Source organism: Anas acuta, chromosome Z, assembly GCF_963932015.1.
Source record: "Anas acuta chromosome Z, bAnaAcu1.1, whole genome shotgun sequence".
Lineage (NCBI taxonomy): Eukaryota > Metazoa > Chordata > Aves > Anseriformes > Anatidae > Anas > Anas acuta.
The window spans coordinates 35,708,089-35,731,427 of NC_089017.1; the positions used below are offsets into that span (position 1 = coordinate 35,708,089).

The 23,339-nt window shown below is 38.3% G+C and overlaps 1 long non-coding RNA gene across 1 annotated transcript; it reads left to right on the forward strand.

Annotated features, from left to right (window-relative positions):
- The first annotated feature begins 6,985 nt into the window (after positions 1 to 6,985).
- Positions 6,986 to 21,112, forward strand: LOC137848412 (uncharacterized). Its single transcript, XR_011091331.1, has 3 exons — positions 6,986 to 7,098; positions 12,553 to 12,619; positions 19,736 to 21,112. It is a non-coding gene; the product is annotated as an uncharacterized lncRNA (long non-coding RNA).
- The last annotated feature ends 2,227 nt before the right edge of the window (positions 21,113 to 23,339 follow it).

Consider the following 23,339-nt stretch of genomic DNA (forward strand, 5'->3'; position numbering starts at 1 on the left):
CTGCCTGGGTCAATGCTCCACACATACATAGTGTATTTATTGCCATGCAAATAATTCACTGCAAATTACAGAATTACCTACACTTATAATATGAATTAAAAACAAACAAACAAACAAACAACAACAAACACAGCCAAAAAGTCAAACGTAAAACCCCAAATCAAAGAGTAAATTAGTGATGAAAAGAATACTGATTTATAACCTCAGTCTAACCTGTGTGTGAAGGAGATACTCTGTGTTCCTGTAGCAGCTGTGCTCTGTAAATCAGTGTATTTCAGAAAGAAATGTGAAATGCAAAATTTTGAAAGATAGCGCTTGAAGTACTTGCTGCCATACAAATTATATATTAAAAAATCCCCTGTCCAAAGGTAAAATCATATTGTAGAAATATTCTAAATGCTCGTAAGACGGTCACTGAAAACATCACAATACTAATAGATATATATGGAGTGGTAATTTGTGTCGAGAAAATGGTTGATATTAATAAAGAAGGGGGAGATTTGGGAATGTGGCCATGGGGGTTGGAAAACCCCATGATTGAGATAACATTAGACTCTTAACGATGAGGCCATCAGGAATATAAAAGAGTTTGGAGGGAACAAAGAAGGGTGATTCAGGAGACTCCATGCAGTCTTCGGTTTCTTGTTCCCCACCTGGTTCTCTTGTTCTCCAGCCGTTAAGGCATGGATGTTTCTGGGTGTTTGCTGTTGTTGTTACATTCAAAGTTGTTTGACCAATGAAAAGTTGTTTGGAAAAGAACTGCTGTGGAGAGAAGGGTATAAGAGGGGAGCCTGTCCTCAAGATAAAAAAAGGCAACACGAAGAAGTTATGTCATCAATAAAGAAGCAGAAAGAAGGAATGAAAAGGAACAGGCTAGCAGAACGGAGACCAGGATGGGAACAGGCACATTGATTGCCTCACTGAGATAGGTTCGGCCAAACTCAGCAAACCGCTCAGAGAAGCTCATATTGAGAGTCACTGGAAATGGGCGCACCGGAGCTGGGAAGAAGCTCAAGCGGAGAGAAGAGGACCCACGCACACAACTGCCCCTCACTGGTAAGCAGTTGTGCATTATGGGGAATCATACGTCCTTAGAACACAGACTGTCCTGGTAACCTTACAGCTCAATCTCATTAACAATCGGACAGTTTATGAGCCTGAAATATGGGACCAAACTGAGGTCAAGGTGTGGGACTCTGCTACTAAAACAGACAAGGTTGCAGTGGGGATTGCTCGGCACCTGGCGAGTAATCTCTGAGGCCTTAAAGAGCCATGTGGAGCCACAGTCACAAACGTGTGGCTTGCCAGACAGTGAGGGAGCTGCGGGCTCCTTTACTGATCCGACTTCTACGCCATGAGCCCCTCTGCTGCTACAGCCAACGAAGACTTTTGCTGTTCCTCCCCCTGGTGACCTGGACGTGCCTTTTGATCCAGGCCTCATTGGCCTTCACAAGGAGATGGATATGCTTTTCTTCAATCTGGGAAGAACGGGATACATAAGGCCTGAAGCAAGAAAAGGAATGGAAAATGGAGACTGTTAAATTATAGAACTTAAAGGATTGTTTGTTACCTATCCTGATTGTATGCATGTATAGGCATACTCGTGTTATTATGTAAAACAATGTTCTGTATACATGTATTTAGAATGTTTGATGTGTGTGTGTGCGTGTTGGTAGAGCATAGACTCCCCGCACACCCAGAGCTGTTTACTTGCCTTTTATACCTTTTATAGCTTTTATACCTTTTAGAACTATTTGCTGTATAAATATTACAAAATTCAGATTGAATTCAGACCTAATTTATAAAAGATATAATTTTAATGCAAAATATTGAAAATCAGAGCTGATTTTATGTAGGCAACTCTCACATATGCTTTTGTCAGAGGAGCTGGGAGAAGAGGACCATACTTAGGACAGGCTTGAATCTGTGCCACACACCATATGCTGAGCCTTTCATTTCAGCTCTAGGTGCTTTTGAGAATGGTGACCTTGATGACTCTTTTTACCCACACAGCTTTATAGAACTGTCTTGTTACATCCTGTGGGGATGCAACTTCTAAGAGGTGAAAGCAAGCCAGAATCAGCTGTTATTGTATGTGGAGTTGCTTGTTGTACAGGGCTGATTGGCTATAAATTGGACACTGAGTAGCACAGACCTCTGCAAAACATCCAAGTAGTTATGGAGCAATTTGCATCCTTTCACAGATCTCACAGGAAAGCTGTGAATCTCTAAGCCTGGCCCCAATGTGCAGAGGTGTATGCAGGGGCTGTGAAGTGGTGTGAGCAAAATCAAGTGCTAAATTTGGGCACCTCCCCTTGGGCAGCAGTGATTCAAAGCCAGAAAGTTGTCATGGCCCTCCTTTGTGTGGTGCACATGAAAATGGCCAGTGGTAGTGGAGGACTATATGGGGCAGTGCCTAGCTGTTGGTAGCAGCTTGGTTCCTTCTGCAGCACAAAATAATGTATAAGGACCATAGAAAAGAGTCACAGCTTAGCCCTCTCCTCTCGTTCTCTTACTTTTGTGACATGGGATGACCCTCCACTGCTGCCAGACCTCAGCTTTGGAAGGGTCACAATGAGCTTGCAGCCCTGGGCAATGTCTCCGGTTGCTCCCCTTGAAAATCTGCTCTGCCTCACAACTGTGGTTTTTTTTTTTTTTTTTTTTTTTTTTTTTTTTTTTTTTCTTTTTCCTGTCAACGCAAGACTGCATTGGTTTTACACATTGACCTGCTGATTGCTTCTGACTTTGTTTGAAGTTAGCTGTCACACTACCTCTGCTTGGTGTACTTAAGCCCCAAACCAGCAAGGGAAGCCACAGGTGCCCTGTATTTAAAGAACAATGGACTGCCAGATTGCCACCAGACCAAGCAGCAGCTCAGGTCACGTGGAGACATGAATCACAGAATCACAGAATTTCTAGGTTGGAAGAGACCTCAAGATCATCGAGTCCAACCTCTAACCTAACACTAACAGTCCCCACTAAACCAAATCCCTAAGCTCTACATCTAAACGTCTTTTAAAGACTTCCAGGGATGGTGACTCCACCATTTCCCTGGGCAGCCTGTTCCATGTGTTAGCATGTCTGTCAAATGCAGGACGTATGACATGAAAGGCTTCCTGGCTGTAAGATTAAAGGCAGTATGAGGTCTGTCGTAAAGACTGCTTGTACAATACTAACCCATCAGAAAAATTTGCACAAATGTAAGGCAATGGCATGTGTCCATGCTGGTTGGCTACTTTGCGTAATGGGGCTGCAGAATTTCTAATCTGGTGCAAACCAGTCAAAGTGTGATCTGTGTGGAGAGAGGATAGAGGATTGTGGTATCCTCTCAGTGGCATAAAAACAGAACTAAAAGCTTTTTACACATCTTTTGCCAACTAATAGTTATTTATTTCCCCATCCCCCAACAAAAATAATTCTTCTAATATTTCCACAAAGGATGCATTATGATAATTTTTGTGTTTTTCTCTTCCATTTACTGTAGGATTGCAAAATCAGTGCCAGGAGTTCACTGTATATCGGGTTTTAATGCTTAGTATTTCATAGATTTTTACAAGTGCTGGCAGCAGTCTAAAATAAAGGGAGAGGAAATCTCATGACTTGACATCTGAAATGTTCCCAGACTTCAAAGAAGTTTCAGCTGGCCAAGCAGCTTCATTTCAATAACTCAGAAGGAAGGTGTAAGGAAACCTGGGAGTTCCCATCAGGGATAGAACGATGGAGAGCATGAAAGAAAATAAATCCCTCCTGGTAGAGCTGGGGTTGAAGTGTCAAGGAGCTGGAGTGCTAAAGGGGCCTGTGCAAAATTTAGGCTGAAGTGTATGCAGGATATATTTGGTCTTAGCCAACTCTGAAATAATAAAGCAACAGTCAGGGCTGGGAGATAAGGAAGAATAACCTTTGAAACAGATGAAAATGTTGCTGAATTCTTTCTTTCTTTCTTTCTTTCTTTCTTTCTTTCTTTCTTTCTTTCTTTCTTTCTTTCTTTCTTTCTTTCTTTCTTTCTTTCTTTCTTTCTTTCTTTCTTTCTTTCTTTCTTTCTTTCTTTTTTTCTTTCTTTCTTTCTTTCTTTCTTTCTTTCTTTTTTTCTTTTCTTTCTTTCTCTCTCTCTCTCTTTCTTTCTTTCTCTCTCTCTCTCTCTCTTTCTTTCTTTCTCTCTCTCTCTCTCTCTTTCTTTCTTTCTCTCTCTCTCTCTCTTTCTCTCTCTCTCTCTTCCCCTTTTTTTTTTGGGGGGGGGGGGGGGAGGGGCGGGTTATTTATTGTTTGCAAATAATCCAAGAGAAGAAGGTTTTGTTGTCTTTCTACTTCATGAGAAGATGGCAGCAGTCTTCTGTACAGAAAAAAAAAATAATGTCTGAATGCCCAGTTCTCTTGTGAATCTGACAGTTCAGCACTGACCAGGAGTGGGATGGATTTGGCAGAAATGCCACTGGTGGTGGGCATTACCCTGTGTGTATGGGGACAGCTGCTTTCCAGGGCACATGTGCCTTCCAAAAGCACAGACATGGCAAAGGGCAGCAGAAAAGTAGCAACATGCCAGCTTTTCCTTTACGTGTTGGAGGGCAACAGAGCTGTGTAGCTGTGTAGCAAAGAGAGGTGCAGCCAAATGCTGTCTTTCAAACTCTTCTGCATGTTAATGAAAATATCTAATGCATTACAGATGCACAGTGTGCAGCTGGACAGCATTGCTGCTTACTCTTCCCTGCCAGAGATACTCTCTCAATTACTCTGCGGAGCCTCTTAAGTGAACTATCCTCGGTTCTTTGTCATGCTGTACAACAGGTTAACTGTACACCATTAAACATTTTCCCTGGGGAGGGACTCCACAGACAAACCATACCAAGGGACTCTTCCATAAAAAGGAGCAATCAACTGTAACAAGTGAGTGATTGCAAAAGGCTCCTGGTGGTGGCACTGGTAGTGGTAGTCATGATAACAGGAGAGAAAGCTGGTTAAACCATCTTCCAGGAGTGTGAAAAACTGAAGGCTGTCAAGGGAATTGGAAGTAAACAGGCTCAGCCACAGCTTCACTGTTTTATAGTGTAGCAGAATTGCCAGTAACTTTTGAGAGCCTGAGAGCTGTAGATTATCTTGGTGTTGCAATTTACTCTTAAACTTGAGTTTTCTGTACCCGTGACTTTCCCTGGTGCTAATGTAGTTAACCCCTGTGTACCAGGCTGACTAGAACCACAGCTGCCTTTCCAGCTGCCCACTTAGAAGCTTGAGGTCATCTAGAAATCAGGGGTTCTGGGTGTAAAAATACCTTTGGTAAAGATGCACACTGCTATAGTAGGAGGTTAAGACATCAAACCTCAGAAAGGATCCAGTCCTTTGAAATGACATGTAACTTCTAGAGCTGCTTGAATTTCTTCCCATTCTCAACTGGGGGATTTTTCTGCAGTATATTTTATAGCATTTTGTACAGCTACAGATTGCTTTATTTCCTTGCATAAATAACAAAGATCTCCTGTATGTTTCTTATTTTTCTGTTTTGAGCTGTAAGAATTGCAGGAAAAACGAAATTTCTGAGTACATATACTTGCTATAAATGTGTATTGTAGATTGGGAATAATAAGAACTAACTTTTTATAGACCTCTCTCATTAAAAGTCACCTTCAGAAAACACTGCTGCTCCTTGCTTATAATCAAACGACACCTCATAACCACCTAACCATTTTTAATATCCCCTAGACTCTATTGTATTATGCCAAGGCTCAGACACTGTCTAGCTAGTCAAGGAAAAGAGTATACCATCATATTTAAAAGCAGTTATTGGGACAGGTTTTACAGGCAGTGGGCTAAGACAATTCAGAAACAATTGCTTATGTGATAGTTTGAGGATTTGTCCCTGTCAAACAGTTAATATTGCTTTAATACATGAAGTAGGCTGTATAAGACAGCAATAATGAAAAATGTCAGGAAAGACAATATCAATTGTTATTCAACATCCACATCAAAGATTACTTTTTTGTCAGTAGCTTTCAGAAAATGTATTTTCCATCAGATCTGATTGCGTTCCTCTTTGAAGTGCTCCATCCTCCCGGTAGATTTAATGTGACATCTAGGCACTTTTTAGTCCCTGGGCCTCTGAGGCGATTCAAAGAGGCACAACAAGCCATCACAGGTTTATCCTCAAAGGCCGACACTGTCTGTCTGATTTATTGTAACTTTAAGAATCATCTCCAGCAAAGCATGAGCCTTTCTACCCATCCGCAGCCTCAGACTTTTATCAATTCATTTGTATGCAGCCTGTACATTCTGGAACTGAGAGCCCTATAGCCACTCATGGAAAATGCATTACCTGCTACTAATCCTTTTTATCTTTAAAGTCTGTATTTTTTATGTATAAGTCATTTTGGGTTATCATAAAATATACATAATTCTCGCCCCAAAAAAGACAAAATGAAAAGAGAATATATAATAAGTTATGAGCTTGCCGTGTCCTTATCACCAAGGATTCTAAATAAACAGCTCTCTTTATGTAAACACTGAGGGATATAAAACTGTGATTACTTTCAATAGGGAATAGGAATGCTTCCATTTTTGTTCCTCGTTTCAAAGCAAAACAGTGAGATGAATCATTTTAAACATGTTTGGGAGCACTTTTATTTTCCGCTTCATTGGTTTGGGGGTCTGACAGTTGTAGGGCTAAGTTGCCTGTCAAACTTCTTCTGTCATAAACTACAGATGTCCAGAAGTACCTTATTGTTTCAATATTTTGCTTCAAATTTGTGGTTAACCATAAGTTAATGGCATCTGTTCTTCCTTCCTTCCTTCCTTCCTTCCTTCCTTCCTTCCTTCCTTCCTTCCTTCCTTCCTTCCTTCCTTCCTTCCTTCCTTCCTTCCTTCCTTCCTTCCTTCCTTCCTTCCTTCCTTCCTTCCTTCCTTCCTTCCTTCCTTCCTTCCTTCCTTCCTTCCTTCCTTCCTTCCTTCCTTCCTTCCTTCCTTCCTTCCTATTTAATTGTTTTCCATTAATTCAAGATGTATTTGAAGCACCTGCAATATCTCCTGGCGTACTGTGAAAAATGTTGCTATCTCTGGGTGGATGAGACAGTCCTGGGAGCAGGGCTTTTTGTGCAGGAGTGGAGTTTGCTCACTGTAAGTTCCGTGCATTATTTTCTTAAGCAGGCTTCTTCTGTGAATATTGCTGCCAATAACTTCGTGAGACAGGAGAACTATTTTTTTTTTTTTTTTGATTTATTTTGGATACAATATTAATCCTGGATTAAACTTTTCAAAAATTAAACCTTACCTTCATCCATTCATGTCTGTCCTGTATCTTATCTTACATGTATACATATATACATCTGTATATATCTGTATATATATATATACACACATGTATAAATCCAAGCCCTTGCATGTGTGCATGTATGTGTATGAATAAGGTTTTTCTCATCGTGAATAATTGAAAGCAGTCACTGGGACAGGTTTCACTGACAGTGGGCAAAGACGGTTTAATTGACAGTAGGGAAAGTGCGTGTTCTTGGATTCAATACAGCCTGAAACCATAAAAGACTTTAAAGGGCCAGTTTTAACCCCAGACCACTGGAACTTAAGAATCTAGCTGGAACTAGAAATCTATACGTTTTTGCAGGTACAGGTCTATATGTCCTGAGTGAGTCAGTGGCTCTGGTCAGTGAATCTGGTCTCATGTTCAAACTCTTTCTGTACCTCTGAAGAGAAACAAATGTTTAACATTATACACTTACTAACAGATATTACATTAACTAATTAAATTCACAAAGTTAAAGCAAGATAAAATATAATGGAGAATAGAACTGGGTCTATTTGTTAGGTGATATGCAAAAAACTAACACTTGGGGAATGTAAAAACATTTATTTATTTATTTTTTAACATTTGGCGTTAATACTTGTAGATAATTTTAATGAATATTTTTGCAGTCTAATGGACAACATACTAAATTATTGATATAGTGAATAAGGACAGCTGTACAATACTGCTAAAATACCGCTGCAAGCAAAATCATTGCGTATATGACTGGCAACAATTTCTGGTGATGAACTAACAGTATTCCTTATAAAGTTACTTGGTTAATGCTCATAAAACTCAAGGTATAACATGAATTCTATGTAAGGCACTAGTCTGAGAGAATTAATGATGTATATCTTCATGTACTCTTATTGGTCCTGTTGACTTCAAGGGGACTTCACAGCCTACATGATGAAGCTTGTCTGTTTGCAGGTTTAGAACTGAATTTTCCTTGATAGTCATTGGACATCTGGGACCGAATTCAACAAATGAAAGCCAGCCTTTCAGGAACTCTCTAATTTACTGGCAAGTACATAATAGAAAATCGGGTCAGGTTCTGCTTTTCTTTCCTGAGAAGTCTCTGCAGAACTGCATTCCCCATTAAACAGTTGTCCTTTGCCAGCTGTTCCCTCCATCAGGACTCGATTTCTAAACTTGTATCACAGTGTGGTATGCGCTAAGACAGGATATATGTTTGAGGGCTCCTTTTTTGTCTTTAAAGCATGCTGCAGAATAGAAATATATGGCTAGGAAAAGGATATTACTGCTTTTTTCCAGAAGTCATGCTTCTTTTTAAACTTGATAAACATTAAGTACTATCACAGCCCATTTATTTCTCTAAGTCTGGTTTGTCCTCTGAGTTTGATTTTGCTCTTCTATCACCAATTTTTTCCTTTGCAACTTTTTTTTTTTCAACTTTTGCATATTAATTGTTTCCTCTTGTTATTTAAAATTATGAATTATAAATAATTATTCAAATAAAATTACCATATTTATCACTGAAATTTGGACTTCTAGTATCATAACTTTCTCTATGTATTGTTTTGTTGTTTCTTATTTGTACTATATTGCTGTTTCTTATTTGTACTATTTTGATAATGTCCTTACCTCTGGGTTGTGTCCAGATGTGTTCAGGTGTACAGTGGCACCAGAGAAACCTGTTGCACAGTGTATGGTTTTACCACAGGAGAACATAGCAAGAGATGATTTACTGTAACAGGAACTCTAGGGCACACACAAGTAAGAGGTATCTTTATAACTCACTAGCCCCAAATACTTTCTTTGCCATAGAAAGACAATTAAAATTCCTGTCCAGCCAACCCTGAAATAAATGGAAAGACACTTATCTGCACTGAAAAATGGATCAAGCCATAAGAGGGCAAATATGTGTTGAGATAGAGAGTGCATTCCTGATCGAAAGCTACTTCCCTTTTTTAAACACTTCCTGAACCTCTGTAGTGCAGGAGCAATGGAGTGTTTATGCTCATAGCACTGATGGACCTTCTAGAAGCACACTACATGGAAGCAACAGTGAATTAGTACAGCCAAAGCCAAACACTGTTCCCTGTGCAAGTTAATTGTAGGCAAAGTAACTTGTCATAGCAAGTTTCCTACACTGTCTTATTAATGAACCTTGGCATTCCCTTAGGGGGATCTTATACAAGGGTGAGAGAAGAGTTCAGGTTTTGTATCTCACTTTGCCTCAGATTCTATGTCTTGTCATCTTTGCCTTAGCTTTTCTCCACTTAGATTGTTGCAAACATATGAATTATTGTTGGTAATAAGAAGAAATTAATTTCATGAACATATAGTTTATTTAGGAAGTGCTTTCACTAATCTTGTAACACGATGTACCTGATCTTTCTCATACCAGGCACTGTCTACCAGTTTGTCTGAAGAAGGAAATATACAGAAACATCTGTGTTTTTAAGCACAGATTAATAACCTTTATTTTGCCTGGGGCAGAAATTTAAACAAAGAATACTCTTGCATACCAAAGCCCAAACCTTTAAAAGTAATATAATTGACAGGATGTTAAACAAGATGCTGCCACTGAAATTTGGGAATATTTATATATATATATTTAATAAATTTCCTATGACAATAAGGGAAACAAATTCCTAAACTGACAATGGCAATGCTATGGATTTTGCTAATGACTTTATAGTCTATGAAAAAGCATGTGTTCTACTTCTAGCTAAAAAGAGAGTGAAGCCTCTTTTTTAAAGAAAGAGCTTTAATATGTTGTCTGCATTTTCAGTTCTGTAGTGTTAGACCACTTGAGATCCTCATGACTATGCTCCTTGAAGCTGACCGATTAACCAGGATGGGATGGTGGAAATGTTAAAATCCCTCTGGACTCTGGTTAGGGGAGGACTTCCTAGGCAACATGGCCAGGCAGGGGTGACTGTGCAACTTAATGGCTGCTTAATTACTCTAAGGTTGACTTTTTAATTTAATTTATTATTATTATTATTATTATTATTATTATTATTATTATTATTATTATTATTATTATTATTATTATATATTATATATTATAATATATATAATATAATATATATATTATATATATATATATATATATTATATATATTATATAATAATAATAATAATTTTGGACAGGATCAGCAGGGTACAAATATGCTTCAGAAACATCAAAATTCCCTGGCAGCTCTGGTGCAAAATTTCTCTGCTAATCACTGAAAAGCAAGATGCAGGAAATTGGCCATCAGTCGTAGTAGGGAGAAAGTGGTTTTGTTGCCAAAGGTCCATTCTCTTTGGATTTCTCTTTTTTTAAAACGGATTATTTAAGAGATTGTGATGTTTTAAAAGGATGTACTGACATTTTCAGAATCTAACTATATACCCTTTATGTGACCAGAACTGCTCTTCGGTGATCTATATTCAGTTGTTATCAATGCTGTCTAGTTGCTAAATTGCCACTAAACAGAGATGGCAACATTTTACACAAGTTGGAGTCTTATCTGGGAGACAGATTGCAGCAGGATCCATGGTACTATCAAGAACCAACATTAATCTGCAAGTAGCTTCTTCTGTTTGTGGTAATGTGGATGTATCAGTTGCATATTCATTTTGCCTCCAAGTTCTGGGAGTCAAAAAAACTTGTTCCAGCTTGGGAAGGCAGATGACCTCTCTGATTGAGGCCAAATTTTGTCAGGCCTAGGAAAAAAAAAAAAAAGAAAAAGAAAAAAAGAACCCATCTGCATACTAAAAAGACGGAAAATCCCTGTATAACAAGAAAGACCAATAAATAAATAAATAAATAAATAAATCACATCCCTTTCTATCCCAAACAAATTTAAGGAGTTGATTTAAAGGAAATTCCCTGTTAAGTTTTGGAAAGAGCTATGTTCAGACATACCCAAAAGTTTTACCAGTCAAAACAGACATACTTCCAAGTTACCCAAGTCCAGAATGATACAGGCAAAAAGAACCAGACTGCCTTTGCTGGCAGGATCATTTGGTGAAAGATTGAGCTCAGTGCTTAGATTCCAAAGAGACAAGAATGTAAAAATACAAAGCAAGGGAGCTTTTGAAAGCCCAATTAAAAAAAAAAGTCATAATGTCAATGATTGCCTAGATTATTATATAACTGACAAAATAAAAGGCGATGTTTGTTGTTGGAACATTTGTATGTGTTCTCCAAATGTGCTGGAATAATTTGCAGTGGCATATACACTTGGATCTACACTATTTTTAGACAGAGTTCTGAGTGAGAAACAATACGAAAACTGCTCAAATCCAAGAGCAGACGACGAAGCACCAAGGCTTGCCTTGTCCTTTGGGAGCAGCTGTGACAATTGTTCTTTCCAAAATGCAGGAGCTGCCCTTTGACATTTGGCCAGGGTTGGTCAAGTGCATGGGACTTCTAGGCCAAACCTTATCCTGACACATATTGTTCTATACATAATATCCATTTTATACACTGTTACTGAAGGTCCCCAGGGAGCTGATAAAAGTGTGCTTCTAACCATTTTGCACTGCTGCAAAGGCACAATTCTGAATTGGACTAACATCTACTGTACAACACCAGCAGTACAAAGATTATAAAATTCAGTTGCTGAATTTCACTTAATGTGTGTGGCAGACAACTAATAGTCTATTCCTATACTTACACAAACCTATACCAGACTATTTGGGATTTGGATGGAGAAGATTTGCTGGATATCAATTTGGACAAAAAAATACTTGGGTGAGAGGAGAGGGATGGAATATGCAAGTTAAGTATTTGGCTGGAAAAGCCTTAAAAATATGAGCAAAGAAAGCATATTGTTTAATGTCTCCTGCAGCAGAGAAGAACTTCATGTAAATGAACTGCATTTTATCAAAATACCAATCACTCCTTTTAAGATAAAATAAAGCCTACGAGGCTTTGATTTTAGCTTAGTCCTTCAGCAAAAGTGGTTGAAAATAATAACTAAAGAGTGACAATGACTGGCTCTGATCACGAACAGAAACTCTCAGGTAAGAAAAACAGAAGTATTGCATGGAGACAGTATCAGAAATATACCCTAGATTGACCTGGCCTTGTCTGGGTTCCTGTTTTTATGTATTGTGAGTGGAAAACTCTTGTAGATGGGAAGAATGCTGTATTCAGCCTGTTTATTTAATACTCAACAGCCTTTGCAGAATTGCTGAGAAATATTGTGAAATATCTGACCTGATCTGGAAGTTGATGATTTCCTATATGTTCTCCCTACCTTGTTTTTCCTATTTACACTTCTTGTTTTGTTTTGTTATGTTTTGTTCCCCAGGAGAATGTAATTTTGAGCTAGAGAGAAAAATTCTTCCCTTGGAGATGCTCAGAAGGTGGCAGCTTAGGTAAACATAGTATCTTTTATTTTTCCAAATGCAAACTGTTTGTGAATTCATTTTCCCTCAAGATCAAATGTGGATTTTTTCCTTGAGCATCCTGGTTTTATAAACTAGGGTTAAGTAGCATTCCGTCTTACACTGTTAGCATCAGCTGATTATTTTTTGCTAAACACACTGATAAATTTTAAGATATTGGCTTCTGACAAGTGAGGCTTTAATAAAGTGCTATTTTTCAAAATATTGCAAGTCCCATGTATCCTAGGGTGATGTAATAAAGACAAATACCCGACCAATAATGAAAAGCTAGGTAAATGCTAATGTTTAATGTCTATTGTATGCAGGGAAGTACATTAAGGCAGATCTAAGAGACACTTTAATGGATTTAACATTAACAATCAGACCTGGACTTAGTATAAATCAAATACCACCGCATTTCAGCCTAATGTACACCCACACATTCATTAACACTGTTCAATGCAGATTATAAATATTAGTGAAGAAACATCCAGCTCTTGAAGAACCTTTCCACATACCCAGCAATAATTGAATAATAATGATGACAGTCTTATTTTTATGAATCACTATAACTTATTGATTTGCACTTGGGGCTTAAGAGAGCTTTCACAGCCACTATGCAACAGGAAATAGTTATAAGCTGTTTAAAAAAAAAAAAGAGAGAGAGAGAGAACAGTGGGAAGGTGATAGAAGTAACATTTGGTATCAGATAATTGCGGATGCAATCAAGATGTAATGATAGGGTCCCCTAAATTACAAATAAGGTTGTAAAAAGTAAATTAATTACATCTCCTCACATTTGTGTTCATGCATACACACTCCTTTGAGAAGAAAGAAAATTATCTATTTTGCCTTCAAAATAGAAAAAGAGAGGAAATACTTGTAAATATTTTATGAATTGATTATCATAATAGTAAAAGGAGAGAAAGGTGGACTTTACCTCTCTCTGTGGTATATAACTTCTAAATAACATGAGCAATGCAGGGTTCTGGAAATGCGTAATCTATTACTATAAAAAAGAGCAGAACTCTCCCATCTTCTTCTTGTAAAAAATGGACCAGCATTTGTTAGGGAGCTTTTTCCTATCTTGTATCTCAAAGTGGTAGAAAATTGAATAGCCTGTAGAGGTATGAAGATAATACTAGCATACAAGTCTGTTTTGAAATAGGAGATGTATGTGTATGAGTGTGAGCATTATCGTTTATTTTTCTTTGTTGTTTTTGGAAAATACAAAAGATCTAATTTCACAATTAGAAAAGACAAACTGGAATTTCTTAAACATTTATTTTACTACACCAATATTGTGCTTATTGAGACTGATATACCTAGAAAGTCACCATGTATTAAGTTAACTTGAGACTGTGTTCTTCTGTTTATTTAAAAAGTAAATTTACATAATTAATGCTAGGATTTTTTATTTATGTATTTATTAATGCTAACATTTAATGGTGTAACAATTACTTTGTTTCACAGGACTTCCTCTCCCTTTAATGATCTAAAATTTGCATAGCTTGTCTCAGCCTAATTTACTGAAATGAGTTTTCATCAAGGCCAGATTCTGAATGGGATTCAGATATGCAAAAGGATTTTTGACATTCAGAAGTACACCATAAAGCTCCAGGCTGATGGAAATTTAGGGAACTTCATTAATAGGCATAATTACATTACAGCAATATTTTTTTGGACTCAGGTGTCCTGCTGGGAATTCTGAAATAAGTAAGTTTGTAACATAATCCAATGAAACTTAGGTGTTTAGGGGAGTCTTAACTATGAGTAAAAACGTCAAAAGTACTATTTTTATATGGTTCCTAATTGTTTTATAGTATGTGATCATAAAACCACTTGCTGCCAAGTCCAATTACAAAATGAACTGGAATATGAATTACAGCATTATTGATTGGGTTAATGCAGATTGCAACAGTTGTTATATATCACTGTACAAAATGTTCATACTGTAAATATGCTTAAAAGGAATGACCGTCAAAATACCACAGCTGTGGGCACTCCATCAGTTGTTTTCAGTTGCTTTGTGAGATAACATAGAGAATTAACCCTGCGTGAGGTTGCTTTTCACCAAATGAAATGAAACACCTGGTGAAACCAGAGTAGCAGAAACCTTGTGAAGTTCCTCTAATAGGGCACCTGGGAGGCATCCTCTTAGGTCAGAAGATTTGAAGGACTAAAAAGTTAATAGAGTAGAGTAACCCAGACATTTGCGACATGAGAAGATGCCAAAAGTTGAGCAGGTAGAGTGGCTACTAATATTATTTGCCTTCTTTCAGCGGCTTTAGGACTTTAGCTGGCTAAATCCTTAGGCAACTGCCTGTAACAGCAAGAGGAAGAACTTTATTCTGTATCAAGTGCCATTCTGTTCTTTCTGAAAAAGTCATTGAGAGATCTTTGTGCTGAGCAGCAGATGTACAGCAAACCAACATATGGAGTAGCTGCTTGCATAGGGGTACCCCCACTTGCACAGGGTGGGAATAACACTGCAAATCCCATTTAAAGAAGCTGTATTCAAGGACACACAGTCCTAACACTTTTTTCCCCCATTGTGGTTAAATACTCTTACTTGTATGAATTTGACAGTAATAAAGAAATCAATTTTTGGTAAAATTTGCAAATTTAACATGGTTGGCTGTGCAAGTTGTATAACAAAATACATTTGTGGGATTACTGTAAAGACTGTGGACATGGAAGTAGAGCAGCAGCAACTTTAGGGAAGTTCCTCCTATAGGGTGTCTAGAATGCCTCCTCTAATGTTAGATTGATGCAAACTACATAATTAACCATGGTACTCTCTCCCAGTTTACTGTGTCTGTTCCTGGATGTGAATAGAATAATTTTGATAAAGGAACGTAGGAAGGTTTGTTCAGCCCTTCCTTTTTTCTGTGCCTAGTGAAATGAACTTCACTTGTCTTGTTTTCAGCAATAAGACTTTTTTCAGCAATAAGAAATGAGTGGGAGACACATGTCCACAGTTCCACCACATACAGGGAGGTGTCAAAAGAGATCTAAAATACTATATAAGAACCATAAGGATTATCTTTGATTTGTTCTGGGTGATTTCTGTAGTCATTAGGAGTTCCCACTGAAAACAGGAAGTGTGGGCTGTGTGTGGAGAGTTGACCGAGGCAGCAGCCAAACATCCACACAGCCGCTCCTTCACTCCCCTCACCGGTGGGATGGGGAAGAAAATAGAAAGAAGGCAAGATGACTCACAAATCAAGGCAAAGACAGTTTAAGAGGTGAAGCAAAAGCTTCACCAGGCAAAATAAGGATATCACTCACCGCTTCCTGTGGGTAGCTCCTTGGGTCCAGCCACTCCTTGGAAAGCAGGGCCTCAGTATGTGTGGTGGGTGTTTGGGAAGACGAACACCATAACCACAAATGTCTCCCTTCTTATGCCTTTCCTTGAGCTTTTATGGCTGAGCATGCCATCGCTGAAAGTTGGAAAAAGTCGTGCAAAAATTGCTGCCTGAGGTGAAAAGTGGCTTTTGAGTGAAAACAGTGGGACAATATTACTGTCCAGCTTCCTCTGATAAAGATGTAAGAAAGCTATAATCCTCAGCTGCCTTAGCTCTACAGATAGGTTTTTGTTTATGACAGAGTAGCTGCTTCACTGGCTTCCTTTAAAAAATATTCTGCTAACACAATCCAACTCAGATTTCTACATATAAATTGACTCTTTTGTTTGAATAAGGCGTTTGTCAAAGGGGAGCTGTGTAGCAGGGCCTCTGCTGCTTGGGCAGTGCACTAGTATAGTGTACTATATAGAAGGAAGCCCCTTCCTTCTGCCAGGAGGCATCAGAAATTGCTTCAACTGTAGCAGGCACTGAGACTACTTTAGAATTTTCAGATGAAAAGATAAAGCCACCCTTTACATTGCAGTGTAGCATATTAGATTCGGAAGCAAGAAGTTGTTTTCCACCTCTGTGCCAGGATCATGTGTTTTTTTGTCTTTATTTATTTATTTTTGATTTGCATGGGATTTTTTTACTGCATGGATTTAGTGCTTAGCATGCAAGGTGATCTCACCTGTGCCATGTGTCCTTTTCTGTGTTTCTATGGCATTTGCCATTTAAAACTGAAAGCAACTAACTTTTGGCAACCCAGTCTAGTGGAAGATATCCCTGCCTATGGCAGTAGAGTTGGAACTAGATGGTCATTAAGATGCCTTCCAACCCAAATCAATTTATCATTCCTTGGTATGATATGGGATATTGCCCTGGTGAGTTGGGGTCAGCTGTTCTGGCTCTGTCTTCTCCTTGCTTATTGCTACATGTTTTTTGAGGTGGGTAGCTCTTTTTACAATGTATTCCAACGTTTTTGGAGTTAGGAATAAGAAGCAGACTTTTTCAAATGCAGTGTACAGTCATTCCTGTACACTCACAATGCTCTGTTGGAGGCTATCACACAATGCTTCTGTTCACTGACAATATGTTACACTGTACTATCCCTACTGCAGTTTTCAATTGCTTGAAGCCAACAGTAGTGTCTAAAGTTGCAAATCCAAAAGCAACAGGTATTATTCTGTCTGGAAACCATGATAGGTAGAAGATAAACACTGATCAAGGGGGTTTATCACACTATCAGTATAATGTATTAAGACTTTACAATAATTAAATCTTTAATTATTTGCAGGCAGTTTAAAATCACTGTAACCAGAGAACTGATGACAGAGGGCTCAATGGCAGGGAGGCTGTTCTCTTGGAGGGTAAAATCAGAAGGTATTTCTGAATCTGAATAATTGAGGGCAATTTGCAACTTCTGGCCAGCAGAGATGAAAAAGATGGGTGGCTTGGAGAGCAAACTGCCCCATGTGAATCAAGGTATATTAAATGTCTCCTACAGACCAAGTATGTTGTATCACCTGAGTGCTAAATGTGGATCAGGAGTATCCTGATCGTTTCAGTGATACACTGACAGAAAAACTTGATGTGTTAGTTTTGGTCTTTTTCTGTTTTCAGACATAAGTGCACACATTATGGGATTTCATTACATGAACATAATGAGTAGATATAGACTTAATTGTTTTTTTTCCTCCAAACAAAAGGGAGTATTTTATTTTAGAAGATGGGTAAAAAATATAAAAATGAAAGGAATCAATGCAAAGTTATGCTTTTTCTTTTGGACAGGTATGATGAACAAAGGGTCACAACTCATTAAGCCCATGGAACAAAATACCTGCTAATCAAAGTTTTTAAAAAGAAAATAAATTATGCTAACAGGCTCCTCCACTTCTGAAGCTCCTGACTTATTGCTCATCAGACATTCCTCTGAAAATCAAGGGCTTCCTGTGAATGAATAGAATAAGACAGTAGTTTAATTCTCACTTTTCTTTGTTTTGTAAGTTATAGTTGGCCATTAGAATGCTATGGAATGTGGAACTGTTTTCCTGAGCTCTTTTCTGGAAGACCACATGTTGTATATGGCTCCAACAAAGAAAGAAAAACAGTCAAGGTTTTAGGTATGTTGGATGCCTGCTTTTGGGTTGTACATGTTGCTACTATCTATAATAATTTTTGGCAACATTTTAGCCCAGGTAATCTTGCAGACTAATATTAACATTAGTATTCTTCCTTGCATTTTAAGCTTGTAATAAACCACCAACTGGCAAAAAAGCCTTTAACTCATTTAACTTAACAGAAAATTTCAGTTGTTGAGTATGGTTTTAAATATAATCAGAAAGAGCCTTATTATTAATTTGATCATTGACAAGTAGGTCTTTCAGAGGAGATAAAACCTGGAAAGCTCTCTTACTTCTGATGTTTGCAGAGAACAGTATGCCACAGGCAAGACCAAAAAAACCCATACTGTCCAACTGGTCATATACAGGTGAAGTTTCTTCTAGAGTGAGGTCCATGGTCTCAAATCTGTTGAGCTTTTGACTTATTGTCTGGAAATGCCAGAATGTGTGCCAGTTACAATAACATCTGGTCATTGCTGCCATGGGACTAAAGGTATAGAAATCCTGTCCTACAACCAATTCTCTCAGAATGATGCTGTTTCCCTGTTAGCTATATTAAATGTTCCCTGTTTGCTATATTAAGATTTATTATTTTATTTTATTTTATTTTATTTTATTTTATTTTATTTTATTTTATTTTATTTTTATTTTTTTTTAACACGAGTTTTAATGCAAGCTGATTACTGTATTATAAAAAATATTCTCAATAGGATAAAGATCTATACACACACATATATAGAACCACTTTAATTTTTCTACGGATCCTGATAAAACCTATTTCATAGATAAATTTCATTTGCAGAGCTCATGAAAAAAAGGATTTTTGTAAAAAAAAAAATATGTTACCTGTGTCAGGCCTATATTCCCTTTTCCTTATGTCAGCAAAGCTAGGAGGGCAAAACAAAACAAACCAGCTGTTTTGTGCTATACCGGCAATGTACAGTAGCTGTAACTTTCATTTACATAGGAGTTTAACCTGGGGGGAAAAGCTTCTTTGTGTTACTGCAGCAATGTAAAGCAGCCAGACCAACTCTGGACTAAATATGCCTTCCAAAAGTAAACATTATTTGCAGCAGGTGTTTTCAATATATCCTGATCAAACTTGCTTGCTAAGGTGAACATTTTTATTTGAGTAAAAAAAAAATAAAATAAAGCGGTATGTCTCCATCATCTAGTACTTTAGTGGTAAATAATACAGTGGGTAAAATTGGGTCCTCAATATATTAGAGTAGATGGTAGTGTGGAAACTTTCTATAATTGAAATCAAGAGGAGAAAAACTCCTTGTTTACCTGTGTTTGTTCTTAAGTATAGTGCTCCCTCCCTTTTGGGGTACAGTCCACTAAAATTCAGGGCAGGCAATACCTTGCAGGAGCTCCCTTTAAAAATAACTCATTTTTAATCTGTTGGCTCATGAACGATGGGGTGGTAGGCTCATGAATTATGGGGATGAAATAAGCACTGAACATCAGGCTGTTTTTCTGCAAGACTGGACTGGCTGTGCCACAAAAAGGTCTGTCCACTGCAGCAGTTCATAGCTTCTTCCTAGGCTAGGGCTTTCTCCAACATATAACCATAAAGTGGGAGGATGTGGCTTGTTTTCTTTCCTGTTCATTTCTGTTCTCTTTCTTTTCCACAGCCCTGCCAGCAATCCTGTCCCAGCTCAGACAGCCCAGCCTGCCTGCCTCTCCATCCATGCAGTATGCATACACATACGCGCACCTTCCTGCCCGCATCCAGCTCTCCTGTCAGAGGATTCTGTCTTTGAACTGAACAAAGCCCTCACAAGCCATGCTATGAGTTGAGTCGCTTACCTCTGTCTCAGGAGGAGTTTATCTCCCTTGACAAGGTTTTGTCTGGTGTTAGCAGCGGGGCTGATGACAGGCTGTGCATGCAGCAGCATGTGACCCCGGCTCCTGGCCTCGGTGCAGGCAGTCGTCAGAGCTGTCACGCAGTCAGAACAAGTTAATTCAATGCGTGAAGGGCGAGGTGCGAGCTGTAATAATATCAGGCCTCTGGAGAGGGTGCTGTCATACAGCGTGTACTGGCGGCTGCCCCAGCTGCTGCCTCTCGCCTACAAGGATGCAAGCTGACAGGCAGCAGGTTTATTTGCCCGGAGTTGGACGGGGAGCACGCGTGTTAATTTTCTGTCCGTTTGGCAGAGCTGGTGATACCACTCACTGCATGCCTCTCACCTGGCAAGAGCGCCTGAGGAAACAGGACATGCTTGACGTGGTGGCTGAGGGGCTGAGGTGGCCAGGGCCCTGGTCTGCTGTGGCTCATGGGCTGGGCCTCTGCCCAGTTTTCATGCTCTGCTCCTTTTCCCTCATGCAGACTACTCTGGCTTTATAATCTGCTCTTCCTTTTCTGACAGGAGGCTGGTGTTTTGGGGGGCTAGCTGCCTTTAAAAGTTTCTGGGTAGTTGGCCCTCTTTGCTTGTGTTGATGCGTACTGCATATGTATACCAACTGTATATCTATACACACATAGTTTCTTGAGTATTTTCAGCTCTGCATCAGGCAAAGTGAAGCAGACTCTGCCTGTAAAGTGTATGTCATGTCATAATTAAAAGAAGACTAATAATCTGTTTCAGGACAGTGAAATTTCTCTTTGTTGCCAGACATGAGAGGCCTTTACTGGGGTGGGCAGCCAAGCTCCATTACAGATGCTTTCTCACTCCCCCTCCTCAACGAGACAGAGGGAGAAAATAAGATGGAAAGGGCTCAAGGGTTGAGGTAAGGACAGAGAGATTGCTCAACAGTTATCATGATGGGCAAAATAGACTCAGAGTAGGGACTCAAACTGGTCAATTTCTGTATGGTTATAAACATCCAGATGTGATAAACACAACAGCAAGACTTTGTTACATTCAACTCAGAACATATGAAAGTGATGGGATACAACAAAAATAAGGAAAAAAAATCCCTCTGTTTATTCCCTCCTACACTCTTTCTCAAAATACACTTAATTGAGGAGTACAGCAAGAAAACTAGGACTGCTGCCCAAAAAGTAAAAAAACTGCTACCAGCCTAACTGGCTTCAGCCAGGTGAGAGTGAGAAGGTCGTTGAAGATATTATACTCACAGAAACAGACAGAGCTCTGTCTGTTAGCTTGGATATGAGTTAGGGAAAACTCTGATCCTTACCTGAAGATGTACCTGCTTCTCCTGTTCTGCAATGTCCTGTATAAACTAAACCAGAAAAAAGCCCTCTTATGGGATAAATAATATCTTGTCTACATAGCCAAGCAGTCTCTTTTATGGAATAAGCTGTTCTATAGTTGATAGATTTCACTCCAGAAAAAAAGAGTTGCTTTAATTGAACTCTTAATTGTTAATTTGTGGCCTGGGTGAGGCTGTGGGAAAGAAAAAAAAAATGGGAAAAATCCATGGGGAAAAAATACTGTTTTGAGTTCATTGTCCTTTATTTTGGCAATGCTTGACTGGTTAAAAGAGAGAGAGGATGAAGAAAAGCCATTGGTTCTCTTGAGTAAAATGACTGAATTTAGATGAATTGGGTTTAGGATCCACAAGTCTAGGGCTGATTCTAGAAAATATATTTAGAAATGTAGACAAAACCCAGTGTTTTAGAAAATGCAGACTGGGAGTTGACTCACTACAGCTGAATTCTACAGTGGGTTAGGAACAAAGGGAAGGAAATGCCTTTTCATACAACATTAATTAAAACTGTGAACTTTTTGCTGTAAGATGGTGTTGAAACCAAAGTTAAAATGAGTCACAAAAGGGTAGGATGCTGATAGCTAACTAGTATGCAGAACTGCCACAGCTAATGATAGTGCATTCTTCAGAGGAATTATTAAACTGAGCTCTTCCCAGTTCCAATCTCAAGCAGCTGAAGAATATGGCATACATGTACATTACATTTAGTACTGCTAAGAATCAGAAGCAGGATAACAGATTATATGGACCATTATTTCTGGCCCAGTGAGATAACACAGGCCCTAAATGAATTAAAATGCCTTTGTATGGGAGCATTGCAATCAGGCTGTTAGGTTTTGGTTGCTTCCTGAAAGCAAACTGTTAAATTTTTGTCATTCAGCTGGATGCCAGGACCTTGCCACTGCCCTGGTTTCCAGGGCTCTTGATTCTTACTCTTGAAATGACATTTTAAGCAAACCATCCAGTATGAGTCCAAGGCCTTTTCTTTTCAGAGTGGACTTGGAGTCCATCACTCTGTGTGTATATATATTCATAAATAAAGAAATATATACATAAATGTATATATAAATATATATTATTAGAATATCATAACATTATTTATTTATAGTATATATTTTAAAAATATATATATTTTAAATATATATATAACTATATATAAATGTATGTATATACGTGTATAAATAAATACACACACACACACACATATATATCTACATGTAAAGTTTTTCCTTAAAGGTCCCCATCTTGCACTTACCAACACTGAATTTCAATTGCCACCAAATTTGCCTAGTATGAGGTGTTTGGTAACTGAGTATTTCTTAAACAGGATCACAAGCTATCCAGTATAGACAAACATTACTGGTGGTCAAAACACAAATTTTGCTTGTGGTAGTAGCTAGATCCCAAACTTGTTTGCATATTTTTAGAGATGGAGAGCATGGATCAAGAAAGCCGCCAGAAGGGAAACAGAAGGAGTTTCATAAAAGAACTTACCTCAGAGATGGCTAGTGTTGTACCAACTTTACAAATAGTATCATTTTAAATATGATTGTATTCTACTAAATATATTTGTTGGCTGTTTGGTAAATTTGTATTTTTATGATTCCTTACCATTGGCATATGATAAAAAGCATGTGCGTTATCCCATGAAATGTCAATCTCCTAGCATGACAGCTGGAATGGATCCCAGCTGTGATTATATATTAGATGTTTACAGAGAGGAATGGTTTTATTCGAGTAAAGGAGTTCAACTGCTCCTTGTGTGAGACTTTTTAAAAATTTGGAATAATCATATGTTAGGTCTTACTGTGCAGTATGTTCTTAACCTATCTATCCATCTTTATAAAGCAGAACACTGAAATAGTTAATGTGTTTATACCATTTGAAACTTATACTTTGGCAATACTCACTTAATAAGGGATTTGAAATCCCTTGAAATATCCCACTTTGTGTGGTGTGGCTTGTGTAGTGAGACCTAACCTAAAATCATTCAGTGCACTGCACACATATAAGATGTACTGGACTAGAGGGCCATGTAATGTTGATGCTTAAATGACGTACATT